The sequence below is a fragment of the Phacochoerus africanus genome, chromosome 7 (assembly GCF_016906955.1).
Source record: "Phacochoerus africanus isolate WHEZ1 chromosome 7, ROS_Pafr_v1, whole genome shotgun sequence".
NCBI classification, from domain to species: domain Eukaryota; kingdom Metazoa; phylum Chordata; class Mammalia; order Artiodactyla; family Suidae; genus Phacochoerus; species Phacochoerus africanus.
In genome coordinates, this window is record NC_062550.1 from 59,983,094 (window position 1) to 59,999,411 (window position 16,318).

A 16,318-nucleotide genomic window follows, 5' to 3' on the forward strand; every position below is an offset into this window, starting at 1 on the left:
GTTGCCAGTGAGCTGTGGTGTAGGTCACAGACGCGCCTCGGATCCCACATTGCTGTGTCTCTGGCATAGGCTGGCGGCTACAACTCCAATTAGACCCCTAGCCTGGGAACCTCCATGGGAGGGGGAGGCCCTAAAAGGACAAAAGACAAAGAAAAAAAAAAGAACTGAGGGAGACAGATAAAATAACCTGTCTCTGACTTGGCAGATTTATATAAACATAATAGAAGAACCATTGATAGGCATTTAAATAATTATTAAATTCATTTGAAATAAGAGGGTGAGTAAAAAAGAACACGAGGGAAGAATTATCTAATTTCAATTGGGAGAATTACAAAAAGAATTATCATTTGAAATTTGTCAGAAAGAATAAATAGAACTTTTGACACAAGAGAGTAGAATGAACAAATATTCCAATCAAAATGAACAGGTATTGGAGTTCAGCAATTCAGCAGATTAAGAACCCAACATAGTATCTGTGAGGATTCAGGTTTGATCTCTGGCATTGCTGTAAGCCATGATGTTGGTAGAAGATGTGTCTTGGATCCCGCATTGCTATGGTTGTGGTGTAGGCCTCAGCTGCAGTTCCCATTCAACCCCTAGCCTGGGAACTTTCATATGCCATAGGTATGGCCATAAAAAGAAAAAAAAAAAAGGACAGCTATTACAAAACCATGGAGACAGAAAATCATAGGACAGATTTAGGAAAGAACCAGTATAGCCAAAGCATGTTAGCAGTGAGTAATAAGAGATAAAGAGTGTAAAGCAAATATATTGTAGAATCTTGATAGCATAAGAAAAGTTATATTAAAGCCTGTTCAGATCAGATCAATGAATATCATGCCTTGAAATTTGAATTGTGTCGTGATGGCATCACTGTTTTTTTGGATCAGAGAAGAAACTGATTGGATGCCCCCTTAGAAAGACAAATCTGTGGGCAGTGTGGAAGGTTACTGGTCAAGAGAAGGAACTGGAATCAAGGAGTCCATTGCAATCATCAAAGCAAGAGATAAAATATCAACATGTGTTAATGAAAGTAAAAATGGAATGGTGGAGGAGAATGAATGAAAATGTTTTGCCAGAAATGAAATGGGTATGAATTAACTCACTGAGTTGAAAAAAAAAAAAAAAAAAGGATTTGAAAATCTTTGTACACTTGAGTGACTAGAAAATAGGGAATCAAGAATGAGTTTAAGTAATGAAAATGAGGAGTTTAAGAAGGCAATGCCCAGTGAGGAGTTCAATAAGGACTTGAAGCACAGAAAAGTTCTGAAGGATTGCAGTGTGTTCTTAAGCAACTGATTTTCCTCTAGTCTGTGCTTTAGAGCTAGTAGTTATCAGGCAATTAAAAGCATTTTTATTGGTGTGATATCCTATAGTGTAAGAATTGCTGATGATTTTTTATCGAAGAAATGTTCCACTTAATAAGCAACAGTGCTGATAACAAAATAAATATTTATAGTAAGTAAAAAAAGTTAACATGTGTAAATATAAAATAATAAACCAAACAATATGAAACAAACAAAAAATGAAGAAAAACCAATCTAGGTTTCAAAAATATACCCTATCCCTTCTTATCACTTTTACCTATAGGGTATTATGGTTATCTTATTACCTTCAGCAGAATCTAAACACCTTATTATGCTTAAGTGGATAAAATACCAAATAAATCAAAACTAAACAAAACAAACAAACAAAACCCTGTAATGGCCATTGATATAAGAATATTCATTCTAATCCTGTGTTCCTCTAACCTGAAAATCAAATCAATTCAGGGCTTGGGCTGGAGATATTAGGTTCCCAGAAACATCAATGAGAGATTTTTTTGTGTGAAAGAGATTTTATTCCTTCCTATAGATTAACACTATTATTTAGTTCCAGACATGTCTGGTTTTGTTTCTTTGTTTGGCATGGATGTAAGGGAAAAGAATTTTTAAAAAAGACTTACTTTGAGAAACTATGTCTCATAGATTTGATCAATATGAATAGTGTAATAAAATAGAGATATATCCCACTTTCTAAGTCTGGGGGCTGATGGTAGTTTTAATGATAATGGGGAAAATGATGAGGTGACAGTTTAAAAGGTGAGAAGTTCAATTTCTGCCAGATTTAGCTTGAATGGGTGGCATATACACACATGCCCATGTCACTCAGGTAAGAGTAGATGTAAAACTGGAGCACAGCTAAGAAATTATGCATTGGGATAAAGATTTGAAAACCATCTTCATACATAAGGTGGGGTCAAGTAAGATATAACAGAGTTCAGATTTCAATCCTGGACCTCAGAAGAAGAAACAATTAATCTGAAGAAAATAGCCATTCAGGCATGAAAATGTGTCCATGAGAGAGGAGAATTCGATGTTATCAATGGCAATTTATAGATTTAGGAGGTTGTAGATCACTAGATTTTGCAAAGAAGTTTGGAGATTTTTGCAAAGTGATACTTGAAGGACTTTGCTCCATTCTTTTTAGGAAGGATTATGTCAAGATGAGGTTGATTTTTTTTGTTTTTGTTTTTGTTTTGTTTTGTTTTGTTTTTGGACTTAAAGACTGCAGCAGGAGTTCCCTGGTGGCTCAGTGGGTTAAGAATTTAGTGTTGTCCCTGCAGTGGCTTGCATTGCTGCTGTGACAAGGGTTCAATCCCTGGCCCTGGAATTTTGGCATGTTGTGTGCATGGCCAAAAAATATATATTCATGTACCTAAATAATATATCCTTCACAAGAAAGACGTTAAAAAATCTAATGCTTGATAAAATTTAATGCAGCATTTATTTAGCATCTGCAGCTCTTCTTGGTCCTATAGAAGTCAAGAAGATGAATAAATCATGGGTCTAGCTCTCTACTGGCTCACAGTCTAGTTGCAGAAATATACGTAACTGTAGTACAAAGCTGGATAGGTCATTTATTGACTGTATGTAGAACTGTCCTGTGGTTATGTTATGGAAAAGGAAATATGAATTTGGAAATGTGAAATTGGATGAATTGGGGAGACTCTCAGAATTCATGGAAGGCTGAAGAACCCAACAAGGGCACTGAGAGCCATCAAAGCCAGACAGGAGGTTAAGAGGCAGGACCACTACAGAATAATTATAGCAGGAAGGATCTGGTGAGGCTGCATCTGCCCAAGTGGAATGACCATTCTCTGTTTAGGAGCACCATGAATCAGGTGCCCTTGGACAGAAGAGTGAAATGGAGAAGCTATCATTCCAAATTCGAAGGACCATTAGGAAGTGGCAATGGATGCTGGGTAGCAAAATAGCAAATGCCCAGGTAATTTAACTCATAATAACAATGCAAACAAAGCACTCTCAGAGGGCAGATGATGAATAATGTAATTCTAGGGATAAATAAGAAGCATGTACAACATGGATTTTCTGTGCAATGGTCTGTAGACATAAGGGACAAACAAAATATCTGAGAATTGGGGTTTTTTTTCCATTAAAGTCAAAATATTTGCTATGACATATCTTTACATCCAGTCCCATATACTGGAAAAAAGGAATACCCAGATGATTTTAGGATTATTGAATACCAAGTCTAAGCTAGTATTAATACCCAAGAACACAGGCCAGATCTATTCTCTTACATGAAACAACTAAATAAATGGAGGAACTACATGAAACAATGGTTTTCAATGTATTAAATATTAGGCAGTGAAAGACAGTGACCCCTGAGCAGATGAAAAAGTTAGTTGAACCCTCTGATGGCTCCAGGTTACTGAGAGCTTAAAGGCTAAAGAGGGGTAACTGAGGCAGAACTCAGCAGGCTTGCTTAATTGAGAAAACAAACTGAGAGTCTGGGGAAAACAGGGCAGCCAGAGATTAGAGGGTAGAGTAATGTAGATCAGAGAGTGGATATGGAGAAGAAGCTGCAGAAGTCTGCAGAAGTTCCCTTAGAACTTTTAGCTTAGTACTGATCAGTACATGAATATGAGAAACACCACCCGAGACCCAGGAAAGAATCACCCCAAAGGACTAGAGGAAACAATATCTGAAGCTCAGACATAAGAAAGGGGCCCTATTCCCTGCAGCCAGATGGGAGAACTTCATAATTCCTGAGACATGGAATAGGGGACTCAGAAGAGTTTTATCTCTGTAATCAGATCTAGCTGAACTCTTTTCCTATACCTATTAACAAATATTAAAAGCAAGAACCAAAAGGATAAGGCTGTTTAGAAGTAATTTAATTAAACTATCAAGTGAATATGTACCCAGAAATCCAAGGGAAGCAGTACATTTGGGATCAGGCACCTGCTAGTTTAGAGGCAACAATACAAGAACATTATAAGCAGGTAGCTCATGTCAACTACCACTACTGCACCTCAGCTCTCTCCTGTGGCCTCATCTGGGTTCCCTTATGACATGATAATGTAGAGGAAAAGGTTGATCTTGGTATATAGGCTCAGGCAGAAAATGGGTCATCTTGGGGCCTGTGGGACCAGCTGAAAATGGACTATTGCTTAGCAGTATCCTTGAAAGATAGCGGTGAGAGGAAAGCCTCACGTTGGGCAGAGATTTGGTTGGGATACCAGATTATTCATATTGTGTAAAAAGAGAAGTATTCTAAGAAAAGAAAAAAATACGGATATATGAATCTATATATAGGTAGTAGAAAATGGGTTGTTCAGCTGGTCAGAGGCCTGGAAAAGAGCACTTGTCCCACAGAAGAATTCAGTAACCATTGAAACAGAATTAGCCAGTCAGTTGATGTTAGCCAGTGTCGGCCAATGGCCACTCCAGTGTCAACACAATGGGTGCAAGAGTGGAGCAGTTAAGTTGATGGAATGAAGACTACGCCTGGGCTCAGCATGGACACTCACTCACCAGGGTTGATCTAGCCACTGCTCTTGTTGCCAAATATCCACTAGCCACAGACTTAAAGTGGTGGTTAGAGATGAATGCTGGGTTCAGATATGGCACCACCCCTCCAGGAGACCAAAACAGCCACTTGGTGTCAATTTGAATTCTGTTGAACCCTTCTACTCTAGAAGGTCAGCTATTCATCAACCAATATGGACACATATTCAAAGTATGAGTTTGCCTTATGTACACTGTTCAGATTTACAGAGTTCCTGACCCATCAGCTGAAATTCTGAAATTCCATCTACAATTGCTCCAGACTAATAAATTCACTTTACGTAAAAAGGAGGCATGACATCGAGTATATGACTATGAACCTATCACATATCATACCATCCAGAAGCCACTGGTTCAATAAAGTAATGGACGAGACTTTTCAAGGCATAAACCAGATGAAAATTAGAAGAAAATTCTGTACATGGATAGGACAATATACTTTACATGCAGCATAAACTCTAAATATGCAACCCTTAATTGTGCTATTCCCTCAAAAAATAGAACACCCGGACCTAGAAAGCATGAACCAGAAGTAGAAGTGGCCGCATTTGAGGAGTATGTGCTTCTCATTCTTGAAACTCTGAGCTTTATAAGTTTAGTGGTATAGTTCCCAAAAGGGAAATGTTTTCACCGGGGAAGAAACAAGACTCTCGTGAAACAAGACTCATGGGTCACACCAGAGTCCTCATTCCAAGAAACCAGCAGAGGGAAAAGAATAACCGTATTGTTAGAAGCAATGCACCATTATCAATATGAAGTGAAAAGGCTACTCCTAAACAATGACGGCATATGTATAGTACTCAGGAGATCCAATGGAATGGCTCATATTTTACCCCTACCCAATTTTTTTTTTTTTTTTTGCTTTTCTCTAGGGCCGCTCCTGCGGCATATGGAGGTTCCCAGGCTAGGGGTCTAATCAGAGCTGTAGGCACCGGCCTACACCAGAGCCACAGCAACTCGGGATCCGAGCCGTGTCTGCAAACTACACCACAGCTCACGGCAACGCCAGATCCTTAACCCACTGAGCAAGGCCAGGGATCGAACCTGCAACCTCATGGTTCCTAGTCAGATTCGTTAACCACTGTGCCATGTCGGGAACTCCCCTTACCCATTTTTTTTTTTTTTCCTTTTTAGGGCTGCATCTGTGGCATATGGAAGTTCCCAGGCCAGAGAACAAATTAGAGCTACAGCTGCTGGTCTACACCAAGCCACAGCAACCTAGGATCCAAGTCGCATCTGTGACCTACACCACAGCTAACAGCAATGCAGGATCCTTGACCCAATGACCTAGACCAGGGATCAAACCTGCGTACTTACGGATATCAGTCAGGTTCACTTCCACTGAGCCACAACGGGAACTCCCAAAGGTTTTTGATAAATGGACACATGCAGTAGCCATGAGTATAGTGACCAGGAATTTAGACTCCTCAGAATTGAAGTCTGGATTATTTCAAGAGGCCAAGTAATCTAGACCAGGAAAAATGGTAACCGAGAGTGGGGAAAATGGGTAGCAGAGTGTAGGAGAGGAAGAAGCAAATCAATTTCAGTCTTGAGACCAGCTGCAGAAATGGGCTGGTAATTCATCTCATTAAACTTTCTCGGACAAGTTGCTCACCCAAAGGTACATCAATCAGAATTCTGGAGAAATTCTTCCCAGAGCATATCCTGCAAAGCAAATGGAGCTGAGAAACTCAGTGAGTGGATTGTAATGGATGCTGGAAGCCTCAGCTAATATCTAAAGGTTCTCAGTCAAGTCCTCCCCTAGCAGCTGCCCTCAGCAGAAGAGAGAAGTCTGAAGCCCCACCACCATTGGCAGCCCTAGTCCACTCATTGCTGGATGAAGAGAAATAACTGTCCATCTCTGAAGATTCAGCCCAGTCTCAGAGCCTTTAGGGTCCCTTTGTTGTTACTGCCTCACAAACAACTCCTCCCTCTGCCATTTGCCCTCTTTCTTCCCACTGCAGGTGTTGATCCCACGAGCACTCATCAATTAACATCCTGAGTGGAAATTTCTGATTAAATTTTATTTCCCAGGAAACCTGGCTTGAGATAGTTTTCATTTATATTTAAAAGCATGTAAACAATAGATATATGCTAGAGAAGGTCATTATGAGAGTAAGTTCAGTGCCTTCTAATGACAAGTAATGTAGATTTTCCTTAGATTAGAATGTGCTCAAGGGTTGCAGAATCAGGATGCAATTGTCTTCTTCAACCAAAAGCCACGTATCTGCAGTTAGGGTATTTTTCCCCAGAGTGTAGTGGATATCCTGATGAAGTGGTCAGAGATATCAAAATGTTCCCGAGTGTGATAATTTTTTAAAAAATTAATATTTTAAGCCACCAATGAAAGGAATGAGAAAAATTATTATTTTGCATGATTCTTAAAGCTAATCCATAAAGGCAACCGTTAAAGAAAATTAAAAGAGAAATGAATTGTTAACATAAACATTTCCTCCTAAATCACCCTTAATCCTTACACTGGAATCAAACTGCTTTCAGCATTAATATACTTTGGGTTTTCACCAAAATCCCTCTAGACAGCCTTCATCAGCTGCCAATATGTCTCCATCACAGACCCAAGTAGTCTGTTCATTCTGATTAGATTGTTGGAGCTAATTTAAAATATGGCCTTTGTTGTGTCTACAGAAGCCTAATCAGCTAGGAAGATTCCCTGACACTCTGGCATCCAATCCATCTCCATGTCACTGAAGCAGAAAGACAAAGATTATGGCCATCGAAGTATATCTTCAGGCAGAGATGTAACTCTCCAAACTAGTGCTTAGTTAAAATTGTCATGTTTTAAAATTACTGTGAGGATACTCAGGGTTTTGATAGAAATTCCAGGACGCTCAGAAGTGTCTCCATTGTTTCGTCTTGACTGGGTTTCCTTTTCCTAACTAGAGGGCAAGTTCCTTAAATAGATCATGTTCTTCTCAGCATTTCCCACAGTATCTTACAGATAAAATGGTTTTATATATATAAGAAGGTAATTTATTGAGAAAATTTCCTGTGACCTTGAGGTTTTTTTCCTGATGTAATCTCACGAGGAAATAATGAATATTCTTCTCTTCTGTTTGTAAGGATAGACCAGAATTGTGTTTCTGAAGTTCTGGGTTCTGCCTCACCACCACTTCCTGGTAAAGAAAGAAAGCCTTTTCATCAAAGCCAGAGAAAAGCATATGCCAGGCCTGGTTTGGCTGTTTTGAGGATAATAACTACAGAGGCTTGTGTGTTAAGAAGATGTAGACTAAGGAATCTGAGAAGAGGTAGGGACGGAAGGTTCTGAGGAGGGAATGGCATAAACTCAAAATGCCTGGTTAGATCCCAAAGACTGGGAAAGAAGGTCTCAGGATTTGGGTTTATGAGCTTGGTGGTGACCTAGCTGCAATCAAATTAGTGGTAGAACCTTGGGTAGAAATGACTACCATTTTAGGAAGTGGCCTCTTCTGGTGAAGAGGTCTGATGTGGGAAGGAGAGCCACCATCTCTGAATAGGGCACAGAAGCCTGGACATCAACAACAATCTTCTGCCAGGCTAGAACTCATAAACTCTAAACACATTGGCTCCAAAGGGTAGGAGTGAGAGCTCCAAATTAATCAGGGGACTTTTTACTAATCCTTGAAATGGACCAAACTTGTAACTTATAAACATATGTATCCAAGTTTCCTGGTGGCTCAGTGGGTTAAGGATCTGGTGATATCACTGCTGTGGCACAGTTTGACCCCCAGCCCTGGGAAGTTCTGCATCCCATGGGTGTCACCAAAAAAAAAAAATATATGTATATATACATATATATATATATGTCATTTCTTACCTCTGAGTATAGGGAAGCAATTTATACCTATTTGTTTTAAAATAACAGTAGGAAAATGAAGATTTGTTAATCACTCACTTTGGACTAGATACCATGTTAACTTCTTTTTATGTATCATCTTATTTACTCCTCAAAAATTTAGGAGTGAGGCTTTATAATTATTATCTGCATTGAGACAACAAAGACACAAGACGGTGAAATAATTTGTCTACATATATCTAGTTTGTGTTAAATGTATTTATTTATACACAGGTTCTCCACCTCCAGAGCCCAGGATTTTATATTCCTACTTCTCAACGAAGGCAGACTCTTTCAGAATATTCTCTAGTGGTATAAGAGCTTGATCCTGGGTAGAGTACAAGGAAGTGAGGGAACTGAGCTTGGTTCCTGGCACCATGTTTTGAAAAGTGATGTGTGATCAGAGAGTAACGAAGGTTACAAGCCCAGCCCAGATATAAGCAGTTATATCTGCTAATTCAACAAAAATCCAAGTATTAGCCCTTCCTTATTTGTAATCTTTCTTACTTCACCTTCGGGCATTTTTTCCTTTATTTAGATCTTGTTCTAATTCCCAGAAGTGGCATAGTATGCTGCAAGGAACATGTACCTTGGAACTAAACCATTACTGAGTCTACTATTTAAAAACTGTGTCCTTGGACATAGTATTTAAAATAGCTGCATTTAGTTTACAGTGAAATGAAGACAAGAATCCTTATGACATAAGGTTGTTTTAATGATTAAATGATTCAACCTGTATAAAACTCAGGGCCTGTCGATGACAAAAATTGCAATTTCCCTTTGCCCTACTGTAGCAGGTTTATTTTCCTGATGAAGGGATGCAAATGCAATCAGCCACCAAGTCCTAAAAGTCACTATGGCAAGGAGCAAAGCAGAGCCGCTCAAGCTGGAAATGGAAGATTTCCCATCTCCCAGGAGTAGAATCGCTTTAACTGAGTCATTAAGACAGGACCTCAATTACATTTAAATACTCTTCTTGATACTTTAAATACTTGCTTTAGTGCTTTTGTATTTTAAAACCAATACCTTTGATGTTTTAGTACTTGTCTTTGGGGATGTTTCTTAGCTTTAGAATTTGATCCCTATTGCAGGGACTTTAGGGCCCACTACCTCAGATTCTGCAGATTTTTCCTTATTAAAGAAAGTATTTTATTGAAGTATCATTGATTTACAGTGTTGTGTTAATTTCTTACTGTACAGCAAAGTGACTCAGTTATACACACACATGTATGTATATGTATATATATTCTTTTCCATTGTAGTATATCACAGGATACTGAATATACTTCCCTATGCTATACAGTAGGACTTGCTGTTTATCCATTCAATGAATAATAGTTTGCATTTGCTAATCCATAGGCTTGTACTTAATAGTTCCAAAATACCTAGGACCTTCATAGCCTACCGTGAGTTACAGGTATGGATTTGCTCATATCAGTGTGGAGTATTTTCTGCTTTTGGTATTTGTCAAACTTTTTTGGGGAGGCTGTGCCCACGGCATGTGAAAGTTCTGGGGTCTAGACTATACCACAGCAGCAACCCGGGCCACAGCAATGAAAATGCCAGATCCTTAACCCACTGAGCCACCAGGGAACTCCAGAACTTTAAACTTCAGAGCAAAGCGGCCTTGTAGCAAAAGCACTAAACCAGAAATCATAACACCTGGATTCTCATCCTGGCTCTGTTCCTCTCCATCAGCAAGATGGCTTTGGACAAAGAGTTCTCTGAGCTCCTCCAGGAGAGCACCATTTCTTATTCATTCTTATACAAGTCCAGCAGAGTACATAGAACAAAGTATAAACTACAAATAAAGGTTTGTTGAATCAAGAAATAATGTAGTCAATCAGACAATCAACATAGGAACTGTAGGCTAAAGAACTTGGTGCATTTTCAGCTGGTTATCTTGTGGTCACGCTTTGGATCTGGACAGATTGTAACAGATGAACTGATGAATGCAGATGTAAAAAATTCATTTTGTAAGGCTATAGTTGCCATAGATAGTGATTCCTTTGTGGGATCTGGGCGAAGTCAATAGAAAACCTTCTGGAAAGGATTCTCCATTCTAGATGACATTAAGAACACTCATGATTCATGGGAAGAGGTCAATATTTACAGGAGCTAGAAGTAGTCATGGATGACTCTGAGGAATTCAAGATTTCAGAAGAGGAAGTAACTGCAGATGTGGTAGAAATAGCCAGAAAAATGGAACTAGAAGTGGAGCCTGAAGGTAGATTGAATTACTGCAATCTCATAATGAAATCTGAACTGATGAGGAATTGCTTCTTATGGATGGGAAAATGGTTTCTTGATATGGAATCTACTCTTGGTGAAGATACAGTGGATATTGTTGAAATGGCAGAAAAGCATCTAGAATATGACATACCCTTAGCTGATAAAGCAGTACCAGAGTTTGAAAGAGTGACTCCATTTTTGAAAGAAGTTCTGCTGTGGGTAAAATATTATCAAATATTATTGCATGCTTCCAAGAAATTGTTCATGAAAGGAAAAGTCAACCAATGCAGGAAACTTTGTTGATGTCTTACTGTAAGAAGTTGCCACAGCCACCCCAACCTTCAGCAACCCTAACTGATCAGTCAGCAGCCATCAACATCAAGGTAAGACCTTCCACCAGCAAAACGATTACGACTCGCTGAAAGCATAGATGATAGTTAGCACTTTCTTTAGCAATAGAACAGTTTTTAATTAAGGTATGTACATTTTTAGACATAACGTTGTGTGGCACACTTCACAGACTACAGTGCAGTGTACAGTGTAAACATAATTTTTGTATGCCCTAGGAACTCACTTTATGACTCACTTTATGGTGAGATATGCTTTATTGTAGTGGTCTGGAACTAAACCCCCACTATCTCCAAGGCATACCTATATTCATTAGCTTTGTGTAATGGATGTTTTGTGTTTATTTATTTTCTTATCTAAATAAATATTTTTTTCATACCCAATTTTATATTTTTAAGTTTGATTTTTTTTCTAAAGTATCCACCAATTGCATAAACTTCAGGCTCCATGAAACCTGGATCTGTCTCTGTCTCTATCACGTTTCCCATAAGAAACCCTAAATGTCAGCCCATACTGAGTCATTGCTCTGATAGGTCATGTTTAGGGTCTCTCCTTCAGAGCCTCTGCCCCATTAATGTGAAATGAAAATGAGGCTTGTGCAGTGGAATATCAGTCCCTTGCTAATATAGCTACATTTGTTGTCCTTTAACTCTCTTCTCATGTGAGCTCTTCTTGCCTCCTCCTTTTTCACTTCTGTGCTTCATCCAAGTCTTCTACTTGGTAGCTTTTTTTAAAATTAATCCTCATCTGACTATTTATTTATTTATTTTTAAATTTTTAATTTTTTTTATCGCTGCACTTGTGGCATATGGAAGAGACAAAGCTGGGCCCTCAACCCACAAGCCACGATAGAAACTCCTCATATTGTTATTTATTATTCAGGCCCTCTTTTCCTTGCTTCTCTTCTTTTTTCTTTTTTTCCTTTTTTTTTTTTGTCTTTTTAGGGCTATACTCGTGGCATATGGAAGTTTCCAGGCAGGCTAGGGGTCAAATCGGAGCTGTAGCTGCTGGTCTACACCACAACCACAGCAATGCCAGATCCTAGCCAAGTCTGTGACCTACACCACAGCTCACGGCAATGCTGGATCTTTAACCTAGTGAGTGAGGCCAGGGATTAAACCTGCATCCTCGTGGATACTAGTCAGATTCGTTTTTGCTAAGCCACAATGGGAACTCCACTTCTTTTCTTTTTATTGTGGGTTTGATTTGCTGCATGATAGAAATACTCAAATCTCTTGTTTTTTATTATGTTTTTGTCATGTCTTCCTTAGATTCCAACAATTTTTACTTTATACATGTTGATGCCATGTTATTTGATACATAAAAGATAACAGCTACTAAATATCAATTATAAATTTTGTGCCTTTTCCCAATTTTACTTTTTATCTTGAATTTTACTTTATTTTTAAATTTAATTTTATTGGAGTATAGTTTAATGGACATATAAATATATCCATTCTTTTTTCCTACATAGGTTATTACAAACTATTGAGTAGATTTTCCTGTGCTATGTAGGTTCTCATTAATCATTTCTTTTATACAGTAGTAAGTCAGACAGAGAAAGACAGATAGCATATGATATCACTTATATGTGGAATCCAATAAAAATGATATAAAAAACAGAAAGAAACCCACAGATTTCAAAACCAATCTTAAGGTCACCATAGGTGAAACTGAAGTGTGGGGGGGAATTGGGAGGGTGGGAATAACATATCCACTCAGTAATTCTTGACCCAGTGTTTCTGCCTCTCACCACTCAACTTTTCCTTCTCTAAGAGATCTCATGCCTCACCCCCAGCCACTCCTGGGAGTTTTGACCACAAAGGTCCCAACAGTGCTCATCAAACATAGTTTTATACCTCAAACCCTAAAGAAACAGCTAATGGAAACCCTCAGCTGGAATCCTGCCTCTCTGCTGGTTACTACTGCAAGGGACTTGGGTTGTCTCATTCATTGTCCCTGCCAGAGCAAGGACGTCCTGAGAAATCCCCCTTCTCCATGGAGCATCCTGAAAAGGAGAGGGGAAACCATTTCTATCAAAATTAGGAAATGGGATCTCAAGAGTTCACATTAGAGAAGCAGTGTTCTCTGCTGCTTGGCCTGACTGAGCCATGGGATCATAAACAAACAAAAAAAAAAAGTGAGAGAGAGAGAGAAATGGTGTTTATTTTAATTCAATTACAGCCTGGCTGAAATGGTTTTCTGTGAGTGAACAGGAAAATTAGCCGTCATTCTCAACATTGTTTTTAAGGAAAATTGTGCTCTTACATTACAAATAACTAGCTTAATAAATGATTATTGGGACACAGACTGTTGGTGCACTCAGTAAACAAACTATTTCTTTTCAGTTTGTGAGGCTAAAACTCTTTTCTGCTATTTCTCTAATTGGAGCTTGTCGCAGCATAAGCCGTCACACAATTGATCACCCAGGTGTCACTATGGCTAATTATTAAAATGAATCCAAGCACATGGTATTTGCCATCCTCTGCCACCCTTATTTCTCTTCTAAAGTACAATGGACCTTTATAAGATTCACTTAATTTCTGTAAGAAGGTTTGCAAGAGGGAAGGACCTTTGTATTCTGTTACAGATTGATCACCGAAGGGATGTTGCCTATAAGCTTAAATTATGCACAGTGGTCCATCCCTGGGAACCCTGCCTTCCAGGTAAGGCACATTAAGCAAAAATACCTTTTGTGCACAGGAAACATCCCGACGAGGCCTACCTGTCAATGACTGCAGGAAGGAAGAAATAAACGCATCCCCTCCTAAGGCTGACCAGGGCCCTGAAATTTCATACTTTACTCCCTCCCCTTTTAGTATGCAAGAAGCTGAATTCTAACTCAGGAAAGATGGTTCTTCGGGACATGAGTCCACCATCTCCTTGGGCTTTCTGAATAAAGTTGTGATTCCTTGCCCTAGTAACGCTTCTCTTGATGTATTGGGCTTGTTATGCAGCAAACAGAAGCTTCAAGAACTTTCATTCCCTCTCCACTGCTGTGCTTCCAGGGAATTGCCCACTGTTTTCTATTTAAAGTTGCTTTATTATGAGATTCAGAGCAGTAGCTCAGTTGAAGATCCAGGCCTGACCTGGGGCAGAAGGACAGAGACTTTCTGGAAGGACAGAGACCATAGCCCTCTGCACATTCATGAGTCTCCAGTCAAGTGTCTAAAGCTGCCTTGAGCCACTCCAGTTCCCCATGGTCCATTAGTTTTAATGCAAGGATATAGAAATATGCCTTATGATGATGTCTAGGACAGTGCCACCCAAAGCATGGTCCTGGCCCACAAGCTGTTGCCAGGCCAGTGCTGGTCCACAAGTTGTTGCCAGGCAAGGACAAAGGCAATAGTGAAATTGAGTGAACACTTTAAAAAACTTTCTAGTCAGCTGACACCATCATATCCAAGTATATAATCAGGCATTTCATTAAACAGGGAACACACAGTTTATTTGTTATAAAACTCAGAATGTGAGTTACCTGTGATATCATGTACAGTAAGACCATGAGAGCAGAAGAGAAAAAAAAAAAGACACAGAGCAGAAGTGAAAAAAAAAATTTTTTTTAAATAGTTCTCCATAATAGTTTTAAAAACTTTGATCTCAGGTACCAACAGGGGGCTGGGAGGCAGGGAAAGTTTAATGAATTCAAGTTGGAAAGAACACTGGGACCTCTGTAGAGATAGCCCTGACTTCTGCACAGTCTCAGGGTATTCTCCAGTTTCGCCATGCCCTTAGACCTGAAATTGGTGTACTAGGGCTAAAGTGTGTCAGGTTCCAGCTTGGATGATATTCCACTGTAAACAGCCTCTTCAGAGACTGCAATGCACTTCCCTCCCATCCAGCAGAGCAGAAATAACTTGTGCACATACAGCACTGGTGTCCAAAAGAAAAGCCACACAGGGACATCTAGTGGCAAAGGGAAATCGCCAATCTGCTCCAAAGGAGTCCAAGAGTTTCCAACCACAAGCTGCTTGGAGGCTTTTAATTCATTTCTTGGACTTCACCTCACACCCTAGCAAATTAGTCACTGCATTTGAAGGTAAGCAGAGCTCAGAGTGGTGTGGGGTCCCTGAAATGGAGCTGAACACCCACCTCCAACAAGTCACAGTACAGCTGGATTGAAGCAAAGGATGAAGGCAATAGACATTCTTAAGGCAAATGTGCTGAAGGGAGAACCCGGAGAAGAGACCCTCATTTGATGGGCAATTATTTCAACAGTCTCTAGTTGGCTGTAAAACTGACCTGACGCTGGAGAAGGAGAAAAGACATGAAGCTCCAAAATAAACTGGGTATGTTAAAAAACAGTTCTCCAAACTTGCTCATCTGTAAGTTAGCATCAGCAGAACTCTTAATGGAAGTTACTTGTGAGCTTCCCAACAAGACGACAAAGCCAAATCAAAGCTCACCACCCAGACTGATAAAATAAAGCCCTTAGAAAGAGCAGGTTTCTCCTGACCTTTGATGGAAAGACTGAAGCTAAAATAGATACAGTTGCATCAGATTTTTGTTGTCAAAAGCCAACTCACAAGCTGATGGATGTGCAAATAAATTAAATTTTGTCTAAATTAGCTGATAAAAATCATTGTAGATTTTACTATGAGAAACACATCTAAAGTCTATAATCACTGATTTTTCCTCCTCTGTGTGTAACAAGGTCAGATTTTACGTACTACACCTCACGCATCCTAATTAGCTTTAAAAGAGTATCTAATTGATGTAATCTCAAAGTCCTACCTTCAACCCACTTACTCCCAGCCATCTAATGACAAGAGAACTCCCGAAGTTGTCTGTTCAGGCTCACTAAGCCCCTTGTTGATTACAATCTTCCATTGCAGTTGAACTTATTATTATAATTCTAACAACTCAAGTTTCTTCCCCTTTCCCAAGTGAAATTTGGGCATAAGAAGATTAAATTGGGGTGGTGGTCTTTAGTCCATGTGTTATATTTCCTTCCTGGCTCCTGCTTCTCTGAGCAGTAACTGGTTTTCCCGGCTCTCTGACCTCAGACTGTGCTTTCTAAATCCACTCTAAGTCCACACTGGTGAAATCCACA